The 13,608-nt window shown below is 44.5% G+C and overlaps 1 pseudogene; it reads left to right on the top strand.

The window, feature by feature from the left end:
- Positions 1-797: 797 nt before the first annotated feature.
- LOC120926647 lies at positions 798-13,387 on the top strand (annotated as a pseudogene).
- The last annotated feature ends 221 nt before the right edge of the window (positions 13,388-13,608 follow it).

Raw genomic sequence — 13,608 nt, 5'->3', positions numbered from 1 at the left:
TGAATATTCCTAATAGGCATTGCTTAGGGTGTAATGTTAATAGGGAGCCCATGGTGTCATGAAGGAACTTGACAACCTATGTCCAGAAACGCTACATGATTGAACAACTCCAGACTAAGTGGTAGAAGGCACCAGTATTACAGTTACACATCAGACATCGAGTACTTTGCTCACTTTTGTAACGGGACAATCTAAGAGGAGTAAGATAGGAGTGATGTAGTATATATAATTGGGTAATGCAGTCTGATAACTTGGGCGACACTCTGACACTCTGACAGGTGTCCAGAGCATCCCTCCATTCTTCATCCTCTGTACCCATGTCTTTCTCCCACCTTGTCTTAGGCCTAGTACACACGAGAGGATTTATCCGCGGATACGGTCCAGCGGACCGTTTCCGAGGATAAATCCTCTCGAGGATTTCAGCGGATTTGGATCCGATGGAGTGTACTCACCATAGGATCGAAATCCGCGCCGAAATCCCCTCGCGATGACGTGTCGCGCCGTCGCAGCGATGATGACGCGGCGACGAGCGCGACGCTGTCATATAAGGAATTCCACGCATGCGTCGAATCATTACGACGCATGCGGGGGATCCCTTCGGACGGATTGATCCGGTGAGTCTGTACAGACCAGCGGATCAATCCGTTGGGATGGATTCAAGCGGATAGATTTGAAAGCATGTCTTCAAATTTATATCCGCTTGAAATCCATCCCAGGGGATAAAAATCCGCGGAAACAGATCCGCTGGATTGTACACACCATAGAATCTATCCGCTGAAACCGATCCGCTGAGATTTTTCAGCGGATGGATTCTATGGTGTGTACGGGGCCTTAGTCCCGTAACCTATTTGGGATGAGGAGGGAAGGAAAAAGATACCATAAAAATTAGAGGTAAAATTATGGGGTTCTGTCCTTTTCTCCACTTCTATTAATGGAAGTGACTGTGGGAATTCTGATGAAAACTGTGTTTTCATGGCATGGTAAACCTGTAAAAACCTGAAGAACATATAATTAGGTAGTATGAAGTCCTCCCTGAGTCTTAAAATATTTATTTTTAATGTACTTACAGCTACTTTTTGAGCCTGGCAACTTTGATATCCCAAATGTATTAACACTTTTTTTCTCTATTAAATAGGTAATCGAAGCGTTATTCCTTGTACCTCATAATTGAGCTTTTTTGTTTTAGTTTTTAGCAATCTGTGTCCATTCTCTTCTTTAAAATCCACTGCATTTCGCTATGGTGCATCTCACGGTCACACCGGAGTCAGCCTTAGCAGATGAATCGGTGAAGATCAAAGCTTGGGGCCTTCCTCCACATCAGATTGTTACCATTAGAGCATGGCTGAAAGATGACAGAGGAGAAATGTTTTACTCCAGAGCTTTCTATAGAAGTGATGATGAAGGAAAGGTGGATCTTCAGCAATCCCCAGCCACTGGTGGAGACTATCATGGAGTTCATCCAATGGGACTTTTCTGGTCTCTGAAGCCGGTCACTCCATACTTCAGGTTGATCAAGCGGGATGTGATGGGGAGTCCCTTTGAGATTCACCTGGAACTCTACGGTCAGCTGGAACTTGACGCTATGCCAGAATGTTCTCCTAATGCTACTGCGTGTCTGAGAAGATGGTATGTGGCTCCTGGGGTCCAAAGATTGCAAGTCCGAGAAGGGCGACTTCGAGGAGCTCTCTTCATTCCTCCAGGCAAGAACATTTTTCTTTCAATACAAATCTGCAATTTAAAGTGGAGGTTCACCCGGAAATGACAATTTTTAAGATTAGATTGATGCTCATTTTGTCGGGTAGTTTTTTTTAAATCGAAGCTGTACTTACCGTTTTAGAGATACATCTTCTCCGCCGCTTCCGGGTATGGGCTGCAGGACTGGGCGTTCCTTCTTGATTGACAGTCTTCCGACAGGCTTCCGACGGTCGCATCTATCGCGTCACAATTTTCCGAAAGTAGTCGAACGTCGGTGCGCAGGCGCCGTATAGAGCCGCACCAACGTTCGGCTTCTTTCGGCTACTCGTGACGCGATAGATGCGACCGTCGGAAGCCTTTCGGAAGACTGTCAATCAAGAAGGAGCGCCCAGTCCCGAAGACCATACCCGGAAGCGGCGGAGAAGATCGCTCTCTAAGACGGTAAGTACTGCTTCGTTTTTTAAAAAAATAGCAGATTCCCCTAGACAAAATGAGCATGAATCTAATGTTAAAAAAAAAATTTCGGGTGAACTCCTGCTTTAATACTAAAAATTCACTTGCTATTTTATAAAAATTATAAATCGTTTTGCATCAGAAACGTGGAAAACTTTTGCGTCTGAACCCATTTTTTTTTGCTTCTGGAAAAACGAGGTTAAACGTAACTGCCTAAAAACTGCAAAAAACTAGACTGTGTGCATGGACACATAGGATAACTTTGAATGTGTTTAGGGGCAGTTGAAAAAAGTGTCCAACTGCCTCTGAACACGCGTTTACCAGTGTCTCGTGTGCATGGGGCCTAATAATTATATTTGTGTATTTTCAGTGAAAATATTGTTTTGATATTTTTAGGAAGGGGGACCCTCTCAGGTGGGTTGTATGGGGCCCTGTGAATTATAATGGAAGCCCTGATAGAAATACAAATGCTTTGGCACATAAGACCGCTACCATATATGTATTGCAACTGTACAAAATATAGTTTTCCAGATTGACCTTAGCCATAATTCCCTATAATGTACACTGCTTAACCTGTGGGTAATATACCTGATCTCTGGAAGCCTATAAAATTTTACTTTCTGCTCTCCATCCAGGTGAGGGCCCATTCCAATGAGTCATTGATATATTCGGGGGTTCTGGTGGCCTCATAGAGTTTCGAAGCAGCCTCCTGGCTAGTCGTGGCTTTGCCACACTTGCTTTGGCTTATTTTGCTTATAAGGATTTGCCAAAGACCCTCGACTATCTGGATCTAAAATACTTTGAAGAAGCTGTTCAGTTTCTAAGCAGTCATCCAAAAGTAAGTCAAAACATTACTAGTTGATAAAATTGTTGCTTTAACCACTTGCTTACTGGGCACATATACCCCCCTCCTGCCCAGGTGAAATTTCAGCTTTCGGCACTGCATCGCTTTAACTAACAATTGCGCGGTCGTGCGACGTGGCTCCCAAACAAAATTGACGTCCTTTTTTCCCCACAAGTAGAGCTTTCTTTTGGTGGTATTTGATCGCCTGTGCGGTTTTTATTTTTTGCGCTATAAACAAAAAAGTGAGACAATTTTGAAAAAAATACAATATTTTTTACTTCTTGCTATAATAAATATCCCAATTTAAAAAAAAAAAAAAAAATTTTTTTTCTCAGTTTAGGCCGATACGTATTCTTCTACATATTTTTGGTAAAAAAAAAAAAAAAAATCGCAATAAGCGACTGGTTTGCGCAAAAGTTATAGCGCTTACAAAATAGGGGACAGAATTATTTTTTTTTTATTATTTTTTTTACTAGAAATGGCGGCGATCTGCGATTTTTAATGGACTGCGACGTTATGGCGGACACATCGGACACATTTTTGGCGCCATTCACATTTATACTGCGATCAGTGCTATAAATATGCACTAATTACAGTATAAATGTGACTGGCATTGAAGGGGTTAACACTAGGGGGTGAGGAAGGGGTTAAATGTATCCCTGCTTAGTGTTCTAACTGTAGGTGGAGGGGGGGTGACTGGGGGGGTGACCGATCTGTGTCTCTATGTACAAGAGACACAGATCCGTCTCCTCTCCAGAGACAGCACCGCTGTCTCTGTGTAAAACGGCAATGAGAGATGATCTCATATGTTTACATATGAGATCCTCTCTCATTGGCCGCACAGATCGCCTCGCGAACGGCCACTCTGATTGGCCGTTCGCGGCGATCTGTAATTGGCTGTGTCCGAGGGACACGGCCAACACAGATTTTCCCCGCAGCGCGCTCTGGAGCGCGCGCGGGGACCGCCCTAAGGGGCGGCCGTCAATTGACGGCGGTTTGGAAATTGGGATCCGCACTGTAGCCGTCAATTGACGGCAGGCGGATCCCAAGTGGTTAAATGTATGTCCATATCGAACCCCATGAATAGAAATTAGAGGTTAGGAAATGTGAAACTCCTGATCATTCCACTGACAATCTATAAGCAACAAACGAGCAGTTGTTACAATACACAAGCAACAAACAAGCAATAATTACAATACATGGCAACAAATGGGCCACACATACTCAGTAGGATGATAGTACATATCTCATGCCCATACCGCCTTCAGATCTCTCCTCTCCAATGCCGACTCAACACTCCAGACCCTGGCTAACTGGAGTATATAAAAACTCATGTCCCTTCAGCAGTCAATTATTCAGTGCTGACACAGGGACCTGGACACCCAGTAATCAAAGTGGTAGTGTCTCCAACTAAAATCCAGAGATTTCATTGCAAAAATTGTGATAAGTGAAGCTGTATTGTGCCAAATGTAAGTCAGAAATCCTTATAATGCGGGCAAATGCCCCTCTGATCCAAAAACAAAGGTATGGGGTTTTTTTTTGTTTGTTTTTTTCAGTTTGCTACCTGCCACCAAGAAACCAAATTGCTCTTTGTTTAATTGTGCAAAATATTGAAAATATGCGCTGGAAGCTTCTTGGATACATCAAACGTCATTACTTTTATGGAGGATAAGCAATGCATGTCTTACAGCATTAGAAACATGAACATGAACAGGAACAAAGAGCATACAACTACATGCACTGAGACAGACAATACATCCTATTATATAATAGAAAACATGAACTATACACTTTAATACTACAGTGCCACTTGCTGCATAGATAGGTATGATGCATACAGTATTGTCAGTTTGATCAGAAAAAAACGTTTATTGAGCATAAAAATAAAGGATACATACACAAGTTCCAAGTGAAACAGGCACTAAACAGGATACCACATTTGACAAGACCTACAGATAAATGATGCATATGTCATATTGCAGTGATTAAGACATGCTTGAGAACCCGGCTGCCGGACCCAGTTGGGCCCGTGCGGAGGGAAAACACATATTTCTGACCCAAGTAGGCATAAACTGTTTTTTTTTTAATCCAACAAAGTTTAGGCATAAACTGTTTAAGAGGCATATACCACAGTACCCAAGGATACGAATAAGCTCCAGGTGAGAGGCAATGAGCGGATGCTTGAACCGCACGTCAAACGGGGCTCGTTAGTCAGCCGAGCACGTGGATGGCTCATCCAGCCGCCTGTCCCAAATTTTGTTATACTTGGTTGGGCAACCTCTATGTAGGTACAGCACCTTTTTATAGGGAAGGGTAGCGTTCACTGCCCTAATCCATTGCTGGATGGTGGGGGGGGGGGTGTGTGTCTTTGATCCAGGCGCAAGCTATTTGCAATCTCGCAAGGAACAGAGTTTCTTGTAGAAAAAAAGTAAGATACTTATCCTCTTCAGAAACAGAAAGGATGCCGAGTAAACATTTACGGGGGCATGGAGATAGGGGAGAGCCCATGCGATCATGGAGAAACCAGACCACCTGTGACCAAAAGGCCTGGAGTCATAGGCAAGCCCATAGCAGGTGGTAAAATGTGCCCCTGGATTCCCCGCATTTGGGACAGGCCGGGCTGTAATGGGGTCTGAATCTGGAGAGACGAGTCGGGGTGAGGTAGGACCTATGCAGGATATAGAGATGTGAGAGGCGATCCAACAAATTGGGGGATACTGTCTTGGAGGCAGTCAGTGCGTCCTCCCAATCTCCATCCTCCACAGCCCCCAGATCCACCTCCCATTTAGACTTCAGCCGGTACGCCTGTGAGGTGTCCGCGGGCAGCATGAGATGGTTGTAAAAAGAGGAGATCAGCCCCTTAGGGTCATGACCGTGAACCATATCTACCAGGATACAGTATTATCAGTTTATTAAGAACTTTACATTACATGCTGTTTTTTTCCCAACACCACTTCTCAACAGCATGTGCTTTGTCAAATTATATTCAGCTCCTTCTGGGAATAACTGACGTTCCTTCAACAAAGGCTTGGTAGGTGCATCGGCAGTCATCTCCTCTGACGGGTAGTATTAAATGTCAATAACACGTTGCTCCTGATTGTCCCTTAGTAGGTGATACTTGACATCGATGTGTTTGGTCTTAGGATTGACCCTTTCTCATTGTGTAAGCTTTATACATCCCTGGTTGTCTTCAAAAATGGGACTTGGTTTTGACATATCCATCCCAATGTCCACAAACATGCGTGTGCTGCTGCACTGTACTCTGCTTCAATTGAAGATAAAGCAACAGTTGTTTGCTTTTGACTATACCAACTTATGGTTCCTTCGCCATACTGGAAGATGAATCCCCTTGTGGATTTGCGGTCTGTACAGTCCCCGACCCAATCAGCATCCACATATATGACCAGTTTTTAAATGGATGTTGCTTCATCTGAATTGTTCCTTTTGAGATTTTGCATCACTTTTTTGATTGCATTCCGGTCACGCTGACAGGGAGCTGAAACTTTCCTGCATAGTATACCCACTGCTACTGCTATGTTTGGTCTTGCCACAGTGGCCACATATAGCAGCTTACCGATTGCTCTGCGATACATATCATTGATGGGTAGCAAGTTTTCCCGCTTCATTGCTCTTTTGATAGCCTGGTTCCATAGGAGTTTTCACTTATTTTGCATCTTGCATATGGAATTGTTCCAAGATTTCTGAGATTTTCTGAGATTGGTCAAGAAGATCATTTCCATCTACTTCTCTCTATATTTGGATTCCCAGATAGTAGCTAATGATCCCAAGTTCTTTGATTTTAACATTTTCTTTCAGCTCTGATTAAAATCCCCTTCTTATTCAAAACAGGTTATGTCATCAACATAGATGTATATCCATCTGTCTTCTTGATTCTTGGAGTAAGGACAGGGGTCTGCTTTACTTCATGAGACTTCCTCTCTGGTAAGTTCTTCATTCACTTTCTCATTCCACATCCTTGAAGATTGTTTAAGACCATAGATGCTCTTCTGAAGTTTACACACAAGGTTGTCTACTTGCTCAAACCCTGGTGGTTGTAGAGGTCTTCCTTAGGCTGCATTTACAACTGAGCTTGATACACCTGAGAGTACTATTCCTGGTCTCTTCAGCTATGAGACCACTGCCGCTCTGGCACTTTAAGGCTCTGTTCACACCTAGGCGTATATACGCCTGAAGCACGACACCGCAGCAGCCCCTAAGATGCTGGAGGGATGATTTTACATTGCCCTCTATGGAGATGGTTCACATCTCCACGCCGAACGCCGTACGCCTGCCGCCTGAAAACAAGTCCCGGACCTTTTTTTCAGGTGGCTTTCGGCATTCGGCATAGGAGATGTGGACCTGGGGGTAAGCTGCATTCACAATCGCGGCGTTTTGTCGCCGCAAATCGCGGTACAAAACGCTGCAATTTGTTGCCGCAATTCGCGGGACAAAACCCTGCGATTAGGTATGCCAAGGTGTGAACGCAGCCTTAAGGTGCTACTCCATGATGTGTCTTTAGTTTCCTTTGTGATTGCTTTGACTTTTTTTTTTTTTATAGATAGCTCTAGCTTTCGCTGCTCGGCTTTCCAGATAGAACAGTCAGTTTTTATATTACCAGTCCTTTTACAGCGAAAACAGGCTCTGCTTTTTTTTTTGTACATCTTAAGAGCTTTGTCATCATGGTACGTATTTTCTTCCCTATGTCATATTCTTCAACAATTTGACTTTGGCATATTCTAGTGTCAGCTCCTGCTTGGGTCTGGTTTCTAAAGCATTAATGAGAGCGGTATATATTTCTAGAAGGCTGCAGAGGAGCAGGGCAACAATATGGTTATCTTTGATGTCCTCTCTGATGGCGCGTAGTTGCTCTATGATCTCTAACATAGCTTTCACATGGTCACACATTTGCTGGCCTTCTTCTAGTCTCAACTTATATAGCTTCCTTAGCAGAAATAACTTGCTGTTTATACTTTACGCTATTGCAGTTTCTGTAATGAAGTCCATATACCTTTGCCCGTTTTCTCTGTTATTATGTGGATAAGCTGGTCATCTTGCACTAGTAAGCTTATAGGTGCTTTTTGTCAGGGCTGGGCTCAGCCCTTCCTTCTCTGTGATGGCAGCTCAGCTGTCAGCTAATTGACAGCTCCCATCTCTCCACAGTGATCCACCTGTTGATGATCCTGCTGGTCAGTTCTGCCTACTTAAAGCCTTCTAGTTCATTTGCTCTCTGCCTTCGCCTGTGTTAACATCACAAGAGACTTTCTCCTGTGTTCCTGTTGAAGACCTGCTTAACTGACGTTCCCTCTGGCTACAGATCCTTCTTGCTGTACTACTGCCTTTATCGCTGGGTCTTAGACATTGGTTTGGGCGACTACCCGATCCGGTTTCTGAACTCTGGCTATGTTTTGACTATGCTTACTCTGTTTACTTTTTTATTTTTATTATTAAAAAAGTGTGATTTAACTATACTTCTGTCTCGGTCTGATTCATGGTTTCTGACACTTTTGCCTGCCTATCTTTCTTATCCCAGTCCTCCATCTCTTCGTCTGTGGGTCTGCCTGTATTCAGCACTTGCCACAAGTCATCCTTGACTAGAATCATTTCTAGTTTAAACTTCCACAGCTGGTAATTGGCATTGTTCAGTTTTGCAATTGCAAACTTCACATCTGAACCACTTGCCATCTTTCAGCAGTTTGCATACAGTATTCACAAACTCACTGTCTTGCAGAATTCTCCACTTTTTTTCAGTGCCTGGGATGCTGCTGGATTTGCTTCTGGGTTTGCTGCTGCATATAGTATCCTCTCCAATGCCTGGATGTGCTTAGATGTGCCTGGGCCCATAACCTATTGTGCAGAGAATTGAAATTGTGCGGTGGAAGCTTCTTAGATACAGCAAATGGCTTTACTTTTATGGAGGCTTAGCAATGCATGTCTTACAGCATTAGAAATATGAACAGGAATAAGGAGCATAAAGCTACATGCACTGAGATAGACAATACAGCCTGGTATAGAAAACGTGAAATATACCCTAAAATAACAGCACCACCTGCTGCATAGATAGGTATAATGCATACAGTATTTTTAGTTTATTAACAACTTTACATGTTGTTGTTTTTCCAACATGTTTAGGATCCCCACTTATCTCTCTTCATCTGAGAGTCCAACTTTTGCAATCCCAACCAATAGCTGCCACATGCATACAACAATCCCATTGCTGATATGATTTGCCAACTATCTGTACAATGTAGACACTTTCATTGGCGATCAGCTTGGCATTAACATGTCAGGTCATAGGACATTAGCAGGGGATACATGTCCCTGCCAGCTGCTCATCGGTGATTTCAGTTCCCTGCAAATTCTTTACGAAGCTGATGCATTACAAGTAAACACACTTACTCTATTATCCATGGCACCATCGTGAGGTTTGCTTTCCACACCCTGTGAAGTATGAGCAGACCAGGTTCTACTGCTTTCCACAGTGCAGTATTGCTGTGAACATGCTTGTAGGATGGGTGGGACAGGTTTGACCTCATAAGTTTGCTGCTGCTATTTTTCTCTCCAATCAGCAGGCTTGGGAGGGAAGAGGTGATTTAAAGTGTAGAAAAGCTCTGCTCTCCCTGACTTGGCAACTGCTGAGATTTTCCCACTTCTTCATCGACCCCGGCTGGTGAGAAGTCTGCTCTGGTACTGTCCTCAGCTTACTCACAGTGGTCTCTGGTAACAAGGTGGTTGGCCCCTTAGTGGCGACAGCTTCCCCTCTACCTCTGACCACAACTGGTTCTCCGGCCGGCAGAACCGCTGCTTCTGGTTGGACTACAAGCCCTCAGTCCCAACCCTGCGCTGCTTCTCCAAAGAATACTTGCTACAGTGCAATAATGTATGTTCTGATTCAAGCACTGCTTTAGCCAGAATGGTCACGTGCTGAACAAGCACCCTCCACAGATCAGGGGAGGATCCAGAGTCTAGTCTCGGGAGGGGCACTGCCAGAGAATAAGGTGTTGCTTTACAGAACTGAATTTAACGTATCATACAGTGAACAGAGGTCAGTAGTATGCACGGCGGCGTACAGAGGACAGTAATATGCAGGGCGGCTTATAGAGTTCAGTAGTATGTATAGAAATGTACATAGGTCAGTAGTATGTAGAGCGGTGTAGAGAGGTCAGTAGTTTATAGGGTAGTGTACAGTGGCCAGTAGTTTGTAGGGTGGTGGGCACCTGAATAAAAGCGCTTGGGTATTTTGGAGCCATAGGCTCTAATAGGCATCCAAAACGGTGATCAGCGGGAGCCATGCTGGGCACTCGCTGTTCCCTCAGCTGTGTGTTAGAAAAGCTAATGAATCAATTTCCTAACACTGAACCGCCTCTTAGCCAATCGGGTGCTCGGGTCCGTGTTACCTGTCACCTGATTGGCTGAGGACGGGAAGAGAGGGCGGGAGAAGAGATCGAGGCGCATGGAGGACACAGCCCCCATAAAATGATGCCCCACTGAGACAAGGTAAGTGCCGGGCAGGTGGGGGATACGCACTGGCGGCAGTGGATGGGCACACTGGCGGCAGTGGATGGGCACACTGGCGGCAGTGGATGGGCTCACTGGCGGCAGATAATGGGCACACTGGTAACAATTGATGGGCACAGTGTCGGCAATTGATGGGCATAGTGTCAGCAATTGATGGGCACAGTATCTGCGCTTGATGGCACAGTGTCAGCAATTATTGGGCACAGTGGCGGCAATTATTGGGCACAGTGGCGGCAATTATTGGGCACAGTGGCGGCAATTATTGGGCACAGTGGCTGCGTTTGATGGGCACAATGTTTGTTATTTTTACATTTTTTTGGTGAGGTATCAGGGATCTTATATCCTCAATGTCTCTCTTTTTTGAGACAGAGAAAGAGTGGTTAGACCCTTTCTCTGCAGCCTCAGCTGCACTGCAAATGAATGAATAGAAGCACTAAAAATGCTCCTATTCATTCACAAACTGAAACACAGTAGACACAGTTTACTGTGCTTCAATGAGGAATGAATATAGTAGCGATCTGTACCGATCACTCAATGTGTACATTCAGGAAGGGGCCAGCCCACTCTACATCCCAAACACTGCAATAATCTCCGGCTCCAGCTGCAGGAGGAGGGAGGGCAGCCAAAAGCGTTGGGGGTTGGAAGGAGAGGCACACGGCAGAGGATCAGTGCTGCTGGAGACTCAAGTACAAGAAGGGGGGTTTGAACAGCAGTGGGGGATTTTATTTACGGAGTTTGATGCTGTTGTGGCTCCCCTGCAGCAGCTGTAGGCGGCGTGAGGGGATAGGAGGAGAAGTTTTGGCAGAAGATCCACAAGGGGATAGGTGCTGGGGATGGTATATCAGAGCTGGGGGGGGGGGGAGTGAAGAGCGGCGGAGGTGAGATGTTGGAGAGGGCCAGGAGAGATGCAAGAAGAGGCAGAGTGGCAGGATGGTGTATCAGCTGGGAGTTAGAGCAGACATGGTTTCTGCTATGGACAGGGCCATCGCAGGACAGTGTACTAAAAAGCGGGACTATCCTGGCAACCTCTGGGCCCTTTAATAATAATAAAATATATATATATATATATATATATATATATATATATATATATATATATACATATAAATATATATATAGAAAAAATATATAAAAAAATGTAAAATTCATTTTTATAAAAAAAGGGGGGGGGTGTAACGGCTACCCAAGTAGTGAGAGGGTATCAGCCGTTGGAGACGTCCTTTTCCCTGGCAAGTTGCTGTATGCGAGTGAAGCCGGTATATCCCATCCACGAGATCCAGAGAGAGAGAGTCAGGGGCAGCTGTAAAAAGAGCAGAATAATAGTCCCATAGAATGCCCTTTCAAGAACGAGACGGGGCTACGTTTTGAAGGGTCAAGTAGACTCTTTATTTTCAAGTACACAGCACACTTTTATACAGAATTTGGAACATCCCACCACCTTGCCATCAGAATAATTAACATGAGCCAATTATCTATCATTTAGCCTGACGAGGTGACTAGGCGTCTCGTCTGCAATTCCCCACACATATAATGAACTTCAATCACATTCTAAAAGTCATTTAGTGGAGGTAATTATCTCCTAGAGACGTCCCGTCTCTGACAACAGCTATTAACCTGCAGAACACAATAACAAGGTATTTCACAAGCCGGCTCCACTTAGCATTTCAATAGCCTGAGCTAAGCATTGAAGGGTCATTGTCCTATTGACCTAGTCAGGACAAAATAAACCACTTGTAATGTGTCCAGTACCTTCTGCAATGAACTGTCAGTAATGTCCCATCTTCTGAAATACATAGTTCCGTTACAGGGGGGTTGCCATCTGGGTCCCTGGGGACCTCTGGGCCCTTTAATAAATAAAAAAAAGGGGGGGTTGCCATCCGGGGCCCTGGGGACCTCTGGGCCCTTTAATAAAAATATATATACATAAAAATTATATTATTTTTTATATAAAAAATGGGGGGTTGCCATCCTGGGCCCTTACAGGTGTACTGCCTGTACCCCCCTGGTGGCGGCCCTGCTGAAAGACCATACCTTGCTACAGCAAGGAACTAGAGGAAGAGTTTGCAGGAGCCTGACATTGCACCCACAATCCACTGATTTTATCCAATCCACTGCAAAAACTTTGCCTTCATCTTCCACGCTGACTCAGAAGAATAGCTGGACAGAATCAGAAGTCATTTGGCAGATAGGACAGCTCATATATGTATAGTTCATGTGCATTTAGCTGTTGGTTCAGCTTTAGCAGACATTAACCTTTGTTACTAAATGTCATTCAGGTGTGCGGAAGTGGAGTTGGAGTCATAGGTGTGAGCAAAGGAGCTGAGATGGCTCTAGCCATGGCGTCTTATATACCACAGATTGCTGCTACAGTCTTCATCAATGGAACCGTGGCAATTACCGGCAGCAGCGTCAGTTACGGGGACCTTATCCTGCCTGGAATTCCATACCAAAGAGAGAGGACACTTATAACACCCTCTGAAGCTTCTATTGTATCTCCCTTATTCGGAGACCCGACAAAACCAGAAAACCAGGCCAGTGTACTTCCAGTGGAAAAGGCCAAAGGTCCCATCCTCTTCCTGGTGGGAGAAAATGATAAGAGCTGTGAAAGCTTATATTTTGCTAGATTGTCATTGGCCAGAGCAAAAAAGTGGGGCAAGATGGACGTGTACATGGAGAGTTATCCTGGAGCCGGACACCTCCTAGAACCTCCGTGTTCTCCTTTCTGTCCCGTATCAAGAATATCTTCATCACCAAGTCTGATAATGTGGGGAGGGGAGCTTGTCCCGCACTGCCAGGCTCAGGAAACCAGCTGGCCAATAATACAGGACTTCTTACGTAAAAATATTCCATGTTCTAAGAAGAATAAATTGTAAGAAACGATTGGTCACAAAAATAAAAAATAAATAAAAACTTTGCATATTTTTATACTTTCCGTAACCGGGATTGATTGTAAGCTGTGGGTGATTGGACCAACTGAAATATAATGCTGGGCATGCATGTGTTGTATCTTAATGAACATATGGGGCCAGATCCACGTAGCGCGGCGCTTTTTTAGGCAGGCGTAGCGTATCGTAGTTACGCTACGCCGCCGCTACTTTGAG

Source organism: Rana temporaria, chromosome 1 (genome assembly GCF_905171775.1).
Source record: "Rana temporaria chromosome 1, aRanTem1.1, whole genome shotgun sequence".
NCBI classification, from domain to species: Eukaryota; Metazoa; Chordata; class Amphibia; order Anura; family Ranidae; genus Rana; species Rana temporaria.
Note: the sequence above shows the minus strand (reverse complement) of the source record. Positions and strands in the feature narration are given on the sequence as shown.